The following is a 15,503-nucleotide window of genomic DNA, read 5'->3' as shown; positions in this document are numbered from 1 at the left end:
CCTTCCCCAACCGTTACATCTGAAAGGAAAGAAGCGAGACGTGTTTGCAGACACTCATCGTCCTTGATTTGATTTACTTTAGAATGCCTTTAAAACAAACGCCTTCACGTCTTGGCTTGGAAACGCTTCTTTTGTTCCCGAGATTCAGGAAAAGCCAGACCTCGACTGCTGGGCACTTCAAACTGTCCTGGAATTTGTAACAAAACTGTATCGTTAAATATTCCATTTGCTTTTTACCCTACAGGCTTGGGCATTTCTAAATTATTACATTTGACTAGTTAGTTGGGGCTCCACGGCATTTTTGTTGGAAGCTGTCTCACCGAGTTAGATCCCTCCCTCTGTATGTTACCACATTGAACCCAGCCTAATGTTTAATACAACAAAATGAAACATTTAGGAATGTCTTAATGGGCAAGCTGAGATAACTGAGGAAAGTACATAGTAGATTTCAACCATACAGAAAATTTAGTGGCCTATAATTAGGCCAGGAATCCTAACTACGTTATTGATTCATATTACAACCTGGTAGAATCTCAGAAATTTGCTTCAATGTCTTCCAGAGAAAGATGCCATTGATAACAAATATTTGTATTTCTTAGGAATTTGTTTTACTACGCTTTCTTCCAAGAAAAGAAAGAAGCTGACCTTGAATCCTAGGTGTCTTAATCATTCCCCCAGTTCTGATCTCCAGACTACTTTAAAAGCTGCTTAAAAATGATTTTTAAACATCTGATTTCTGCATGGTTAAGTTCCAGTAAATTTAAAATGTCCTCACTAAAAATGTCTCCTGTGAATTAAGCCATTTTATTTTGTTCCAATGGAGGGGACATTTCTTTTAATGGTGGATTATTTTCATAGAGGCAATTTTATATTTTCTAAAAACCTCAGATTTACATATATTTAAGCAATAGCATTAAGCTCAGTAATACAAATTAAAAATTGTGTTTTAATTAGCAAGCTTTGCTGAACACATAGGTGAGTGTATTTATCTTCAGAGGGAGGACTGAGCCGAGTGGGGAAGGACCGTGCCTTTGCAGTACTTGTAACCCCACAAATGCAATTAATCCATGTGGGATGGTCCCAATGTGCCTGCCACAGTTCAGTTACTTCACAGGTGGCAAACCCAAGGCCCGCAGGCCAGATCCCGCCGTCCACCTTGTTTTATCCGTCCTGGCACCTTGTTTCTACCCAGAGCCAGCAATGAGCTGCTTGCTCCTAGTTAAGGAGTAGTTACATTTAAACAGTCCTAAAATTACATTCGGTCCTTTGAAGGCAACTGCGAAGCTGATGTGGCCCCTGGTGAAAATGAGTTTGACACCCCTGAGTTACTTCTAGGATAGTCTTAAATATTAGGGAAGAGCAGCCAAGTCCTCAGCATAGTAGCCACAACTTATCCTGTTAAATTGTTACCTTGACAGTTGCAGAGTTTGGCTTTGGCTTGCTTAACTGTTCTAATAGCCTTAAGAGGCAGGTTTTGCTACTCTAAGTGAAAAGGGTCAGGATACCAGAGCTAGATTTGATCTGACTGGAAGGGCCTCCAGGATCCTGTGGTCTGGGGATTCCTGGGCAGCTAGGTCCCTGAAGTGTATTCTCAAAGGAGGTTCCATTACTGGCACATGAGGATAATATTCTTCTACCTTAGTATAATGTAGGTAGAGTACAGTGACGGAATCACCCAAGGACACTGCACTGGAACTGTAATTTTCATAGGGTCTTTGTACCAGAAATTTTCCAGGCAGTGTAACTGTTAGGGGCAATAATTCATCCTACTTTTACCACAAGCAAAAAAAAAAAATCACCTGTTGCATCTGAAAATTATATTAAGTAGACACAGTACTATGCCCTAGAGGCCAACATGAAACATAATTCACAAAGAACTGCATTCTAGATGCCTGAGGTAAATGTTCCCTGAGCAAAAACATTTTCATTCTTTTTCATTGATCATCTCTCCTTTTCTTTTCCAGGGACACTATCAGCAGGAGGTTACTTGCAGATTCTACACTTCTGAGGAGACATGGTTGATGTCATAAAAACAGATCGCCTTTCTGCATCCACAAACTCATGAGTTATCAAATGCAGACTGGTAGCATCCTAGCTAGCACCAGGTATATCCTTAGCACTGCCACTTCTGGTGAAGTTAATTTTTGTTTTTTACTCTGCTGTAGAGTTCTAAAGTAAAGGCTATTTTTTTCTCATACTCTATGTTGGGTCTACAGTTTGGATGGCCTCTTTGTTTCTGATTACTATTTCCAAACTATTTCTTCTCTTTCCTCCTTCAAAAACATTTGAAGTTCCTATCATCTGGCTAAATCACCTTGTACCATCTTTACTGCTATAATTTATCGACCTCCTGGCTACTCTCCCTCAGAAATTATAGACTGTTGCTTCTTGCTCTAGGTTTTTCTCATCATCCCTCTTGTCTACATTCTGTGTAAATTCAATATTCTTACAGCTGTCCAATGCAACACCAACATTTGGCCTCTTAGATGTTTGGCCTCTTCATCCCCAACAACTTGTTCCTCTATTCCATCACATCCACCCACTCCGGTGGTAAAAGCCTGAACCTTGTCATCAATAACGGTTTTAACTTCTAAATCTCAATTTCAAGCATCCCAATTGTCAGTCACTATCCTTTTCCACTTGGCTCATTTATTGTACTCGACCTAATTGAGACCTCCAGTCCATTAACCCCAACACTTTAAAAAAATCTACTATCCTGCTTCTGCCATCATATAATCATTTCCAACTCACCTGACTTAGATTCCCTTATTAATTCTTATAGTCAGTCCTTTACGAGGTTTCAACTCTGTTACCCCAACATTTCTCTTTATCTTTCTTACTTGGAAGAACCTCAACCTTGCTTGGACTGAACCCTACTGGAACAAACTTTCTCAATGCTTGCAATCAAGCAGATATTACTGAAGAAAAATTGTACAGCAGGGCTGGCTGGTTTTACTTTATGATGTCAGATCTCAAAGGAGCATTCAACACTGGCTGGAAAAGCTATTCATCTGGATTAAGTATTCGCACCTTCACTTGTCCCGGAAAATCACTCCCTCACGTCGCTTTCCCCTACTTCTCCCCATTTTCACTTGGTGACCTTGCCTCATACTTGAGAAAACAGAAACCATCTGTGAAGAATGCTTCACTTCCAGATGGTCAAATCTGTGCTCATTTTCCCTTGCATCTTTCTTGTTCCAATGGAAGAGGTGTCCCTCTATCAGAGTGAATTCTACCACTTGTACTCTGGATCTTATGCTTTTCTTTCTCAAGAATTTGATTCTTTCAGTCATCTCCTGTGAAGTTGCTGAATTAAAAAGGCTGGTGTTTTATTTGTGTTACACTTATCCAATATAAAAAAAATTAAGTTATCTTTTATGTTGGAACAGGTATTGGGTTTTAACAATTTTTTTTATTTATTGATGTTAGAGAGAGGAAGAAACATTGATTTGTTGTTCCACTTATTTACGCATTCACTGGTTGCTTCTTATATGTGCCCTGACAAGAGATTGAACCCACAACTTTGGTGTATTGGAACAATGCTGTGACCAGCTAAGCTACCTGGCTAGGGCTAAGTCTTGTTGTATCATTGGTACCTAAAACTTTAACAAACAATGGGAAGATATTTCTATGTGAAGACACAGCTTTAAAAAAAATTGATGTAATTACTTTGTCAGAAAACTCAAACTTTTTTTTCCTAAATCACTTGGATAACTGCCTCCATTTTCAACCTTAATTGTAATAACATACAGCTGACATTTTTGTTCATTATGAAAACATTACATATAAAAATAACATTTTTGTTTTGCAGAGAACTTAGTTGTGAATTTAAGGGTGTCACCTGAAACAGTGGATGAAAAAATACTACATGGTCATAAAAATCATGCTCTTAAAAATTTTTAAAGAAAGAATGTTCACAATACAAGAATCGGTAAAAAAACAAATAGATAAAAATAGAGAACCATACTAGGGTAAGATTTCAGTTCTATAAAGAACTAAAGTACATTTGGTTATGTGTATATTTAAAAATATATATGAGGAAAAAAGACTAAATGAATATAGACCAAAATGCCTATAGTAATTTCCGCTAGGTGTTGGGGCACAGGTGATTTTTTCTTTCTTACATATTTCCTTATTTCCCAAGATTTCTACAATGAACACATGATTTTATAACCACAACTTCTTTTGGAAATGGTGTGAGAAATCAGGGAATCACCTGACTTCTTAGAATTCACTCTTACTAGTTTTACATTTCTTTTTCTTTTTTTTTTTAAAGCTGAGGCCTTTGCCATGACAGGCCTTCTTTTTCTTTAAGATTTTCTTTATTTATTTTTAGAGAGGGAAGGGGGGGGAAAGAGACAGACAGACAGACAGACAGACACATCAATGTGCAGCTCCTGGGGGCCGTGGGCTGCAACCCAGGCATGTGCCCTGACTGGGAATCAAACCTGCGATGCTTTGGTTCACAGCCCGCGCTCAATCCACTGAGCTATGCCAGCCAGGGCTAGTTTCACATTTCTAAGGGCTTCATTTTATCAGTTCATCCAGAGTATATCAGTTTTAGGTAACTGATTAAACATAACCTCAAAAGAGAAAGCTAGTTTATTAAACTGGTGAAATAAACGCTTAAAGCATTCTGTACTAATGGGTAAATCCACTTGGAAAAATGATAGACAGGAAAATTTTTCATGAAATAGAACAAAATCACAGAGCTATTGTCAGTATTTGGCAACTCAAACATGGATCTGTCGATTCCACAGCATCTTCCCTCACACCATTCTGCATGACTGTAGAAGTTTAAGTTAAAATGAAGTGTTGGATTTTAGTTTGTTTCCCAGTTATAGCAAGTCAGCAAATCAGCCATTCTAAGAAAATACAGATATCCCAGTCTTAGGAAAGAAGCTGGAATCTGTAAAGTGATAGATTTAGAATTATAGCAGTATTAATAATGATATGTATATACACTGCTTTACAACTTTATGTGTTTTATCTTATTTGATTCTTTTGGCAACCCTGTGAGTTAAGTTGAACTTCCAGTCTGGCCTTGCTGTGTAGGCCAGTGATTCTCAAACATTAGTTTGCATCAGAATCACCTGGAAGCCCCGGTTAAAACTCAGCTTGCTAGCCCCATCCCTAGGGTTCCCTGAGTGTGTAGGTCTAGGGTGGAGCCTGGAAATTTGCATTCCTTACTCGTTCCCAGGATGTAAACCTAGAAACAACAGCTCTAGGCTACTTTTTATATTCTTTGTAAAGCCACAGTCAATCATTTCACATTCTTGAATAATAGCTCTGAGTTAGAATAAAAGCTAAATTAGTTAGAATGGCACACAAAGGTCCTGTGTGATCTGAACTCCTGTTTACCTCTACAGTTTTCTGTCTCTTCCTCTTCAGCCATACTGAAGAACCAGTATTTCTCCAATAAAAGCTGTATTAGTTTGCTAGGGCTGCTATGACAAAATGATTCACAATGTAATACAACCCACTGGGTCTACTTCACAAGAGTATGGTTTTGTACAAATGTGATACCATGCTTGGTCCAAGCTAAGCTCAAGTAAGTATTGTTGCAGATATATGCTGTGTGTGCAAAGGTTGCCAGGGGGAGAAATAACGTAACTATTGTTACAGGCCAAATTGTGTCCCCCTGAAATCCGTATGTTCAACCCTAACCCCCAAGTACCTTGAAATGGGACTCTTATTTGGAGATGAGGCCTTTTAAGAGGTGATTAAGGTAAAATGAGGCCATTAGAGTGGACCCTAATCCAATATAACTGGTGTCCTTATAAGAGGACACACAGAGAAATACCAGGGATGTGTCAGTCAGCAAAAGACCACATGAGGACACAGTGAAAAGGTGGCCATCTCTAAGTCAAGGACAGGTCTTGGGAGAATCCAACTCTGCTGTCGCCTTGATGTTGGACTTCTAGCCTCCAGAACTACAAGATAATATATTTCTGTTGTTTAAGACAGTCAGTGTGTGGTACTTTGCTGTAGCAACCCTAGCAAACTAACTTAAACCTCTACTTTTGTAGCTGAAGAAATCAGATCCCAGGGATAAGTGACAAGTGCTTGATTCATAGAAGGCATTCACATATATCCATTGGATTAAAAAATGCCTTAAAATTACATAGCAAACTTATTTTTCAAGATCCTCCCTAAGAGGCCTTCCTGAACTACCCTATGCAGAGTTAATGTCTCTATTTTAGCACCATCACATCGCTCTGTTCATGCTGTTTTCATGGCACTTATCCCAACATATCACATATGGCATTTGTTACTTAACCTGTTTTCTGATGCTAAAAAGAAAACAAAAACCAACAGTACCACAAACCCATTTTTACTCAGTGTATCCTTCCCCTCAGTGCTTTAGCACAGTATGCAGCTCATCATACTTGATGGTCCATAAATATCTGTTGAAATGGATGATCTAATCTCAATCTAACCAAAGAGAGGAAGGAAGAACAAACTACACAAAGTATAAATACAAGGTCCAGCTGTACTGCTATATTAGGTTGAATCCTAAGAACTTAATATTTGATATTTTCACAACGCTGAACAGGAAAGCTCAGGGACTTTCATGGAACACATCCAATACAAATAAAAATATTAATTTCTCAGTCTTGTTATTTTTTGTACAGCAACTGTTTGACACATACCTGTACGGAACTATGTAGCATGAGGAATTCTGAAGGAATTCTTAATTATAATAACATATAGCTGACATTTTTGTTCATTATCAAAACATTACATATAAAAATAACATTTTTGTTTTGCAGAGAACTTAGTTGTGAATTTAAGGGTGTCACCTCAGAGTGGATGAAAAAATACTACATGGTCATAAAAATCATGCTCTTAAAATTTTTTAATAATGTGAAAGAATGTTCACAATACAGGAATCAGTAAAAAAAAACAGATAAAAATAGAGAACCATATTAGGGTAAGATCTCAGTTCTGTAAAGAACTGAAGTACATTAAAGTACATTCAGTCACCTTTGTGACTGAATAAACTGCTTCATGCTATTAAAGTAGTTGAAAGTGGTTGTCTGACTTGTCAGCACTAGTATGAAATGGTGTATCAATGAAATTCAAGGGCTTCTGGCACGTTCTTTCAAGTTTATTTCCTTTACTATAAAACATTTAGTAAAGAGGGGAATCTGGAGTCAGTCACCTGAATTGTAATCTTGGGTGACCCTCAGGAGGTAACTATTCCTGTGTGCCAGTTTCACCTTTACACCTGGGATATTAACTGCATGTTGTAAGGTGGCTTACAATGCCTGGCACACAGACTAAAACATTTAAACTATTATAATACTCAAAGTTAGAAATTATATTGTTTTCTTGTTTGCAAAACGCAAATGGATCTAAAACTATTTTTGTAAAAATATCTTGCACGGTAGGTTATACATTCCTGGTAGGGGCCACCGTGGACTGACATGCCCACTAGTGCACAACAGTAACAGCCCTTATTTCTACGCACCACATGCACGTTAAATGACAGAAAACTCACTTTCCAAGAGGAAACAGTACAAAAAAAATCCGTTTTAAGGCTATACACTACATATTGAGGCTTGTCTTTTTGCAAATTAAGAATTATTGAGATATTTGAACGAGGAGTAATAAATCCTAAAATTAAACGCATTTTCAAAAACGGCGGGAATACACACAGGTTTACAGGGAAAAATACGAAAAGAAAACTATGACCCCGACGTGATTCGAACACGCAGCCTTCTGATCTGGAGTCAGACGCGCTACCGTTGCGCCACGAGGTCCTGCTGGGCTGTGGCCTGCGCAGTTTCTTAGGACTCGGGTAACAATGGCGTCTCTTCCGGATACCACCATTACTCTCCTTTTTCTCTTCGCCCCTCCGTGAAGTATAGGTCACAGGTGAAGACTGATACCTTTACTTCCAAGATTTTCCTAACAGGTAGTCCTCTACCTAGGCTCGGACCAAACTACCGGAGGCCAGAGAATAGGGTTTCCGTTTAGTCTAGTCCCCGCGTTCTGAGGAAATCCGTCCTTCAGCAGGCGATTTCCGTTCTTTGCCTCCCGCTCAGGGGCGGAGACTTCACTCTCTCCCTCCCCTCCCCCCAGAGGTTCTGCGCGCCGAGTTCGTGACCTCTCCAAATGGAATTTGGCGGGGAGCGACTGCGCACGCGCAGGCCTTTGTCAGCTAGCGGCTGGAAGCGAGCCCAGAGGCCTGTCTTACCCCCTCTTTTCCCTCTGCCAGCAATATAAAGTATTTGTTCTGTATGCAGACATTTATTTGACATTGAGCTTAAGAGTTATCGTTTCAGAAAGACATACCAAAAAAATTAGCAGTATTGTATTTATCAGTAACATCACGCAGTTGAATTACAAAGAAAACGGAAGAGTGTTATTAAAAAAAGAAACGACCTCCCCGTCGGGGAATTGAACCCCGGTCTCCCGCGTGACAGGCGGGGATACTAACCACTATACTAACGAGGAGCTGTTGTTCCTCGGCTTCCTAAATCGCTCTTTAAAAGAAGAAAAGATTTCCGCCCCCACCCCCAACCCTTCTCGCTTATCTCCCCTTCAGCTCGCCACCCGGAAGTATGAAAACTCAAGACACTTGCGTCTTCTGCTCTTCTAATGATCCTCTCTCCGTAACTTGGACTCTCCGGTGAAAAGAGTTAGTAAATGAGTTAGAATAAATGAAACAAAATACGTGTCCAATTTTAGGGATGGTGTATTGTTGAAAATAGTTTCCTGGACTCTTTGTGTTGTCCGGATACTTGAGGCTTCTGGCTGGAGGTATTTGTTTTTAATAGTGACCAAGAGTGTGTGAGTTGAAGCAGAGCTTGATTTTCACAAATTTACATTTTCATTCTGAAGTCGAAGTTCAAGAATAGCACATGGTTGCCTGATGTGCGAGCAGTCAGGGTGACCCCACAGTCCAGTGCCCCTTCAAACAATTTGTAAGCTTTTGTGACACGAAGGGGCTCCCGCATTTGAAGCCAAATGAAATTTTATTAGCCGATTTCTCCTATATTACGGTCTTTTTCCGGAGGCATCTACAGTTACTTGAAAATGACAAGTAAATACATAAATTGTTAAATAATAATAATACATTTAAATAATTCAAAACAACATATCATTGATTAAACATAGCGTTATGAAAGTGCACTAATGGAATAATTTGTATTGTCTTGGACCTTTTCATAACAGTATCAAGCCTGTTACCACAGGGACCAGGAGGGCCTCACATACATATAAACTTTTTGACATTGTCTTTATAAATAAGCAAATTCAGAGCAATAAGCTGAGGTGACTGGAAGTTTTCATTATAGAAAAACCTGTGTTCTAAGCAATTCATCCCTTGTAGTGTACTATGAACTAATATATTTTTGTAGATCATAGGTTACACTGTATTTTCCATCAAATGAATGAGATTGTTTAATGCAGACATTAAAATAGAGCAATTTTTGAAGTCTGTTTCGGCATATTTTTTTCGCTCTTAAATACACCAAAGCCTCAATAAAACTCAGTGTCTGGGAGCCTCCCTCTACTTCTGATCTTCCAGGACCTTGTGAGTTCCAAAGGGCACTCTGATAACTGTCATGATGTCCTTTTCCTGGTAAGATAAGAGAGTTGAAGGGACTTGCCCCAGGTTTCTCACTTGTCAAAGCCACAGGGCAGTGGGACCCCGGTCTCCGGAGCTGCCTGTGCGCACAGTGTCCTCCTGCCCTACCCTCGCCCCACCCCCGCAGTTCCTCGCTCTGGTAGAAGAAGCTTAGTCTTAATCTTTGTCCCTTCACCATCGTTTTGACCTAAACTTTGGTAAAGCTAGATGTGGAACATCTATGTTCATATATGTGTTCATATATGTGTTGTTACTGCTCTTCTTTATTCTTCCCTAAGGAAATGAATCAGCGGCCTGAGTCAGCAGGGAACTCAGCACCTGCTGTCCATCTTCCTAAAATGGAATGGTAAAGAGAGTAATTAACTTGAACAGGGTAAGGGAGCTGAGAGATTCCTCACTGTCAGCAGTGGGAGAAAGTAAAGGTTAAAATCTAACTGGCAGTGCAGAAAGCCCAAAACTCTCTTTGGATGTAAATCGCATGATGGCTACTGCCATTGAAAGTTTCAGATCTTGCTCCACCTAAATAACTGTTTGCATAGCTTATCTCAGCTTTCGAAACCATTCACATTCATTTTCTCAACAGCCCTGTGAGGTCAACAGGGCAAATATTTTAATCCTATTGTACAGGCAGATAAGACAATCTTTTGTAGAGTCGTACAGGTCCGAAGTGGTGAGAGACCAGGTATCACTCAAGCCGCATACGTACAAGTACATATTAACAAATAAATATGTGCTGTGGAGAAAAAAAATCTTTATTACTAATGTCAACACATGTGTCATACTTGTTCCTGTATCATTTACTAATCTCAAATATGTAGTGGGCGCTGTAGTTATTCATTCACTATGGAATATACAATATGCCAGATATTGTTTTAGGTGTATAGGAGGTTTTAATGGATAAATTCTGTCCTTGTGGAGCTTATATTTTAGGAATATAATTCTATATGATATTGCTGATTCTGTATTAGATTGCTGGTTAGTATTCTGTTGTATGGATGTTTATCCATTCAGTAGCTGATAGACATTTGGGTTGTTTCCAGTTTTCAACTATACACACACACACACACACACATATGTATACACACATATATGACACCTGTACAGGTTTTTTTGTGTGTGTCGACATCTATCTTAATTTTTCTTGGGTCAATGCCTAGAAGTTGAACTGCTGGGTCTTAGGGTAAGTGTATGTTTACTTTTAGAAGAAACTGGAAACTGTTCGTAAGTGGCTGTAACATTTTGTATTCCCATCAACAATATATGACAGTTTTGGTTGTTCCACATCTTTTCTAGCACTTGGTATTGTGCTGTACCTTTTTTTAATTCAAGCCATTTTTGTAGATGTACAGTGGGATCTCACCGTGGTTTTAATATGCCTTTCCCTAATGGTTAAAGATGTTGAGCATCTTTTCATGGATTTATTTAAGCATCCTGATCTTTTCCCCATTTTAAAATTGAGCTGTTTTCTTATTACCGAGTTTTGAAAGTTATTTATGTATTCTAATTACTAGTCTTTTAAAAAATCAGATATGTGTTCTAAACTGTATCTGACATGTATCTTACAATATATCAACACATAGATATCTTGGGAGATATATGTTCTTCCAAGCTCTGTCTTGTCTTTTCACTCTCTAAAAGAACTTTTTTTCCATCAGAGTGTACATGACCTGATTTGTTGTGTTTCTTCCCTATTTTCTCTATTAGTGTCACTTCCTCAACCCAACCTTTGAGCATAATGTAAACATGAACTTGGGCAGCTCACTACACAATCTTCCTTCTCTCCTCCTCCCTAATTAAAGAAGAGGCTAAATTGCTCTTGGGTAGGTTTGGATTCTATAATCATTCATTCACAGAAACATTACTTATGTTTATTAAAATGCAAAACTCCCTGAGCAAATATTGGAACTAAGCCTCCATAAACATTAAAATTCAAATGTGACCATTTATGATTTGGGCGTGGAAGAGAGATCTAGATGGGTACATGTTTGGATTATTAAGGGGAAAATAATCTATTGAGGGTATTCACACTTCACTATCACCTATTTTAATTTATTTAAGTTAAAATGGATAGGCAAAAGTCTATCCTCTTCCACTTCAATCAACTCTTTACTCTTTGCCTTCTCATTAAAAAAACAAAAACAAAACAACCCAAAATATTTTTTTGACTTATTCATTGTGCCAGGTATGGAGCTAGGCATTTGGGACAAAGATATGAAGAAGGCTCACTTCCTGCATTCAAGGAAGTCAGATTTCATGGGGAAGGTGGGCCCTTTAACTGAGAGTTGTAATACAGTTTGTCAAGTACTATGATGAAGGTATTGTCCATGCTTATTGAGAGCCTGCTACATACATTAACCATTGAATCTGTATTACAGTTCTAGGATTTTGGTATAACATTGTAGTTGCACCCCATTTACAGATGATGGAACTGACACACGGGGAGGTTAAGGTCACACAAGTAGAAAGTGATGGATGTATGTGCAAAATACTATTGGCTTACAGAGAAGGAAGGACTAGCTCTGCTGGGGGTGGTTGAAAACACCTACTTTTCAGCTGGGCCTTCAAAACATGAGACAAACTTTGAAAGAGAAGGGGGAACTGTTCTCCAGCACTTTCAGGAGAGGGAAGCACTAATAAGGGCTCACAGCTTGTGAAAGGGCATGTGGAGATTTGGCAACACCAAGCAGAGGTGCTGCAGCGTGTGGGATAAGATTGCGGGAAGCAGGAAATGTCTTCACCGTTCATTATAGTGCACAGTTGGGGGTAAGGAAAAATCACAGACTTTGAGCTGCTGGCAGGAACCTTTTATAAAGATCTTTCAGGCTCTTTCATCATGCAGACAAGGAAACTGAGGCCCAGAGAACTCCAGTGATTTCCCTGCTGTTGTCAGGGCTGAGACCATCACCACCCTTCCCTTTATTTGCCGCAGTAACGCAAGGAACTTTGCATACTTAGCGATTAGGTGTCCATGGGTGCTGCAGGGCACCAGATCTTGGTATCACCTTCCCTGTGGCTATCTGCTTCTGGGCTCGGCTCTGCTTCCTCTGCAAACTTCAAAGTCAGTGACCTTCCTGTTTTTGACTTTTTTAAATGTTTTGCTGACCACCTGCTGGCCTGCCTGTGTCAGTAACTGTGCAGAATGATCTGTAAGGGCCCTAAAGGCAAGCACTGGCCCCACTGGGAGGGCCACTGGGTCCCGGTGACCTACCTCTCCCCTGGGGTCCCGCTCTCCCCTGGACCCTTGGGGTCAATCAGTCCTCAGGCTCCTTCGAAGGGCAAATTTTTTCCGCTTATTTGGAGGTGGGGTGAAATAGTTTCTACTTCTTTAGTACTTTATCTGTTTCATCTTCTGAATGCATAGCAACAGAAACATTCCTGCTTCAAAGACTGACTCGGGTCTGACAGCTTGCTGCAGTCTTAGGAAGGAAGCTGCCAGTAGCACATTCGGATTTCTTTTACGTCAGTGATTCACTGACGAGATTAGCAAGGTTATGTTATCAGAGTTTATTGATAAAAATGAAGATGATACAATAAATGAGAAGAAAACCAGCATGGAATAGCATGCAAAGCCCCATTTTTCTATGATTTATAAGCACCGAAAGAAGTCTGGAAAGAAATATGGGAAGATATTCAAAAGAGTTCTAATTGGGTTAGAGTATGTGGACAATCTCTGTTCTTTTGCTTTCCTTTATTTTCTAAAATTTCTTCTTATGTGCATGGGTTATTCTTGAACTTAGAAAAACAAACAGTTAAAATATTTTTGAAGTTATTAATATCAGGCCAGCAAATTGCTCAAATGCACACCTGTGATAGTCTTCCCTAGACCTATGGTGACTATTAAGTAATCTATTCCACGCTGATTTTGCTTGTTGGTCAAACATCTCATTATTTTGTAGCTGAAGTTGTTTATTTCTATTTTCTTAGGCGCGGAGGTGGGAGTTGGGATGGGGAAGCAATTTCAGCTCCAGTGAAACAGGGTGTGCACGCAGCGTTTTTCTCCTTGTCCCTTTGTCTCTCGGCCCCTAGCTTTCGCGTCTTTTGTTGTTCACAGCACGGAATGATTCTGGATTTAAAGAAAAACAAGTGCAGTCCTTCCGCGCGCCCTCTGGTGTCCTACTGAGGTATAACCTGACATAACCCACGAAGATCACTGCCATTTCCACACAGCGCTCTCCCCACACGGTGAGGCCTGGAGATGAGACTGTCTGGAATTTCAGGGGAAGGAATAACACGCTAACAATCTTGCCAGGTTTACTCTTTGAAATTATAGAGGTGCGGGTGGTGATTTTTCAAACACTTTAAAAACAAAGTCAGTTCTCAAAGCACTTGGCACAGGATTTTGGGTTCTACTGTAAAACTCCGGTCAAATTTTGCCCTATAATTTCAACATAAATCAATACTTTGGATTAATCGCAGATGAAGTAGGTGAAAGGATCTGGCTATGTAGGCTTTAGCTTGTCTGTTGATAATAATTTCTGCCACTTGGAGCTTTAGGTGTAATGTGAGAGCTGATGCTGAAGGCCCTTTATGTCTATAATTTACTTCTTTGTATTGCACTTTCATCAGACTACATTTTTTTTGAAATTACATTTTCAGTAAAAAACCTCCATCCTAATAAAGACAAAGGAAATTTTTGGTTTAAATGTTTAAGGATTGATGGGTTCCCAGGCATTACAGTTTTATTTACATAGGTGTTGGGAAGGCAAAACTTTATCTCTACCCTTTGAGGGTCTCTTACTGGGCCAAAAGGTTAAATCGACATAAGACAGATGAACAGGAGAAAAGCATGCAGATTTTTACATGTACATGGGAGCCCCATAGAAAAATGAAGACCCAAAGAACTGGCGATACCTAAATGCTTTTTCGTATTCCGTTGAACAAAGAGAGGCAATTATGGAAAGGTAACCAAAATATGTGGAAAGACCTAAAGAAGACAAGAGTTATTTTAACAAGGTCTGTTTGTGGAAAATTCTCCTGGCCCTGAGGTTTTGCCTATTAAGGATGTTCTGTTCCTCCTGGTACAGGCAGGACACCTTTCACATGGGAGTTTTCTCTCCTGCTTTCTGGAAGAAAAAGGCGAGGTTGGGAGCTGTTCTACACTTGCTGTTTTCCAAGTGCCTTTTGCTTAACATAACCCTATGCCAAAGTGGCATATTTCAGGGTGGCACACTCTGCCACCCCTCAGAGGGCATACGTGCACATGGTATGAAGTTGAAAAAGTACCCAAGGGCATAAAGAAGAAAGTCTTTTTCCCCATCGTTGACCCATAGTTCCAGTTCTCTGTCAGACTGGTCCAGCAGCTCCCCAAAGTCATCTAGAACCCTGGGTTCTTTCTTCTCGTTCCTCTGGGTCTTTCTTCTCGACAACCCTTAGCAAACTGACTTTTCGCTTCACGGCTGTCACTTCATGGTTACAGAATAACTGCGGCAGGTGCAAGCATCGTGGCCCCTTTCAATGCTGGAGCATGAGGGAATGGGCAGCTGCAGCACACTTTCCTTTTTTTTTTTTAAGATTTTATTTATTTATTTTTAGAGAGGGAAGGGAGGGAGAAAGAGACAGAGAAAGAAGCATCAATGTGTGGTTGCTGGGGGTCATGGCCTGCAACCCAGGCATGTACCCTGACTGGGAATCGAACCTGGACACTTTGGTTCACAGCCTGCACTCAATCCACTGAGCTACACCAGCCAGGACACTTTCCTTTTGAATCCATGCTTTATCAGCCAGGAAGCCTTCCCCAAAAAGCACTCTGTCCGTCGCATCCCTGTGTTTCTTTGGCCGCTTTCAGTTGGGAAGGAGGCTGGTAAAATGACTATCTGGTAAAAGGGAATGGCAGTGATTACAATATTGGTTTTTAGTATTCTAGTGTTCTGTGCTGTTTTTGGAAACTGACCTCTGGGTAGTATAA

At 39.9% G+C, this 15,503-nt stretch overlaps 2 non-coding genes across 2 annotated transcripts; both read right to left on the bottom strand.

The window, feature by feature from the left end:
• Window positions 1–7,694: 7,694 nt before the first annotated feature.
• On the bottom strand, window positions 7,695–7,766 carry TRNAW-CCA. The gene has a single exon. It is a non-coding gene; the product is annotated as a tRNA-Trp (tRNA).
• Window positions 7,767–8,391: 625 nt separating this feature from the next.
• On the bottom strand, window positions 8,392–8,463 carry TRNAD-GUC. The gene has a single exon. It is a non-coding gene; the product is annotated as a tRNA-Asp (tRNA).
• Between the last annotated feature and the right edge of the window lie 7,040 nt (window positions 8,464–15,503).

Source organism: Phyllostomus discolor, chromosome 2 (assembly GCF_004126475.2).
Source record: "Phyllostomus discolor isolate MPI-MPIP mPhyDis1 chromosome 2, mPhyDis1.pri.v3, whole genome shotgun sequence".
In the NCBI taxonomy this organism is placed as follows: Eukaryota; Metazoa; Chordata; class Mammalia; order Chiroptera; family Phyllostomidae; genus Phyllostomus; species Phyllostomus discolor.
This window is presented reverse-complemented; position numbering and strand designations above follow the sequence as displayed.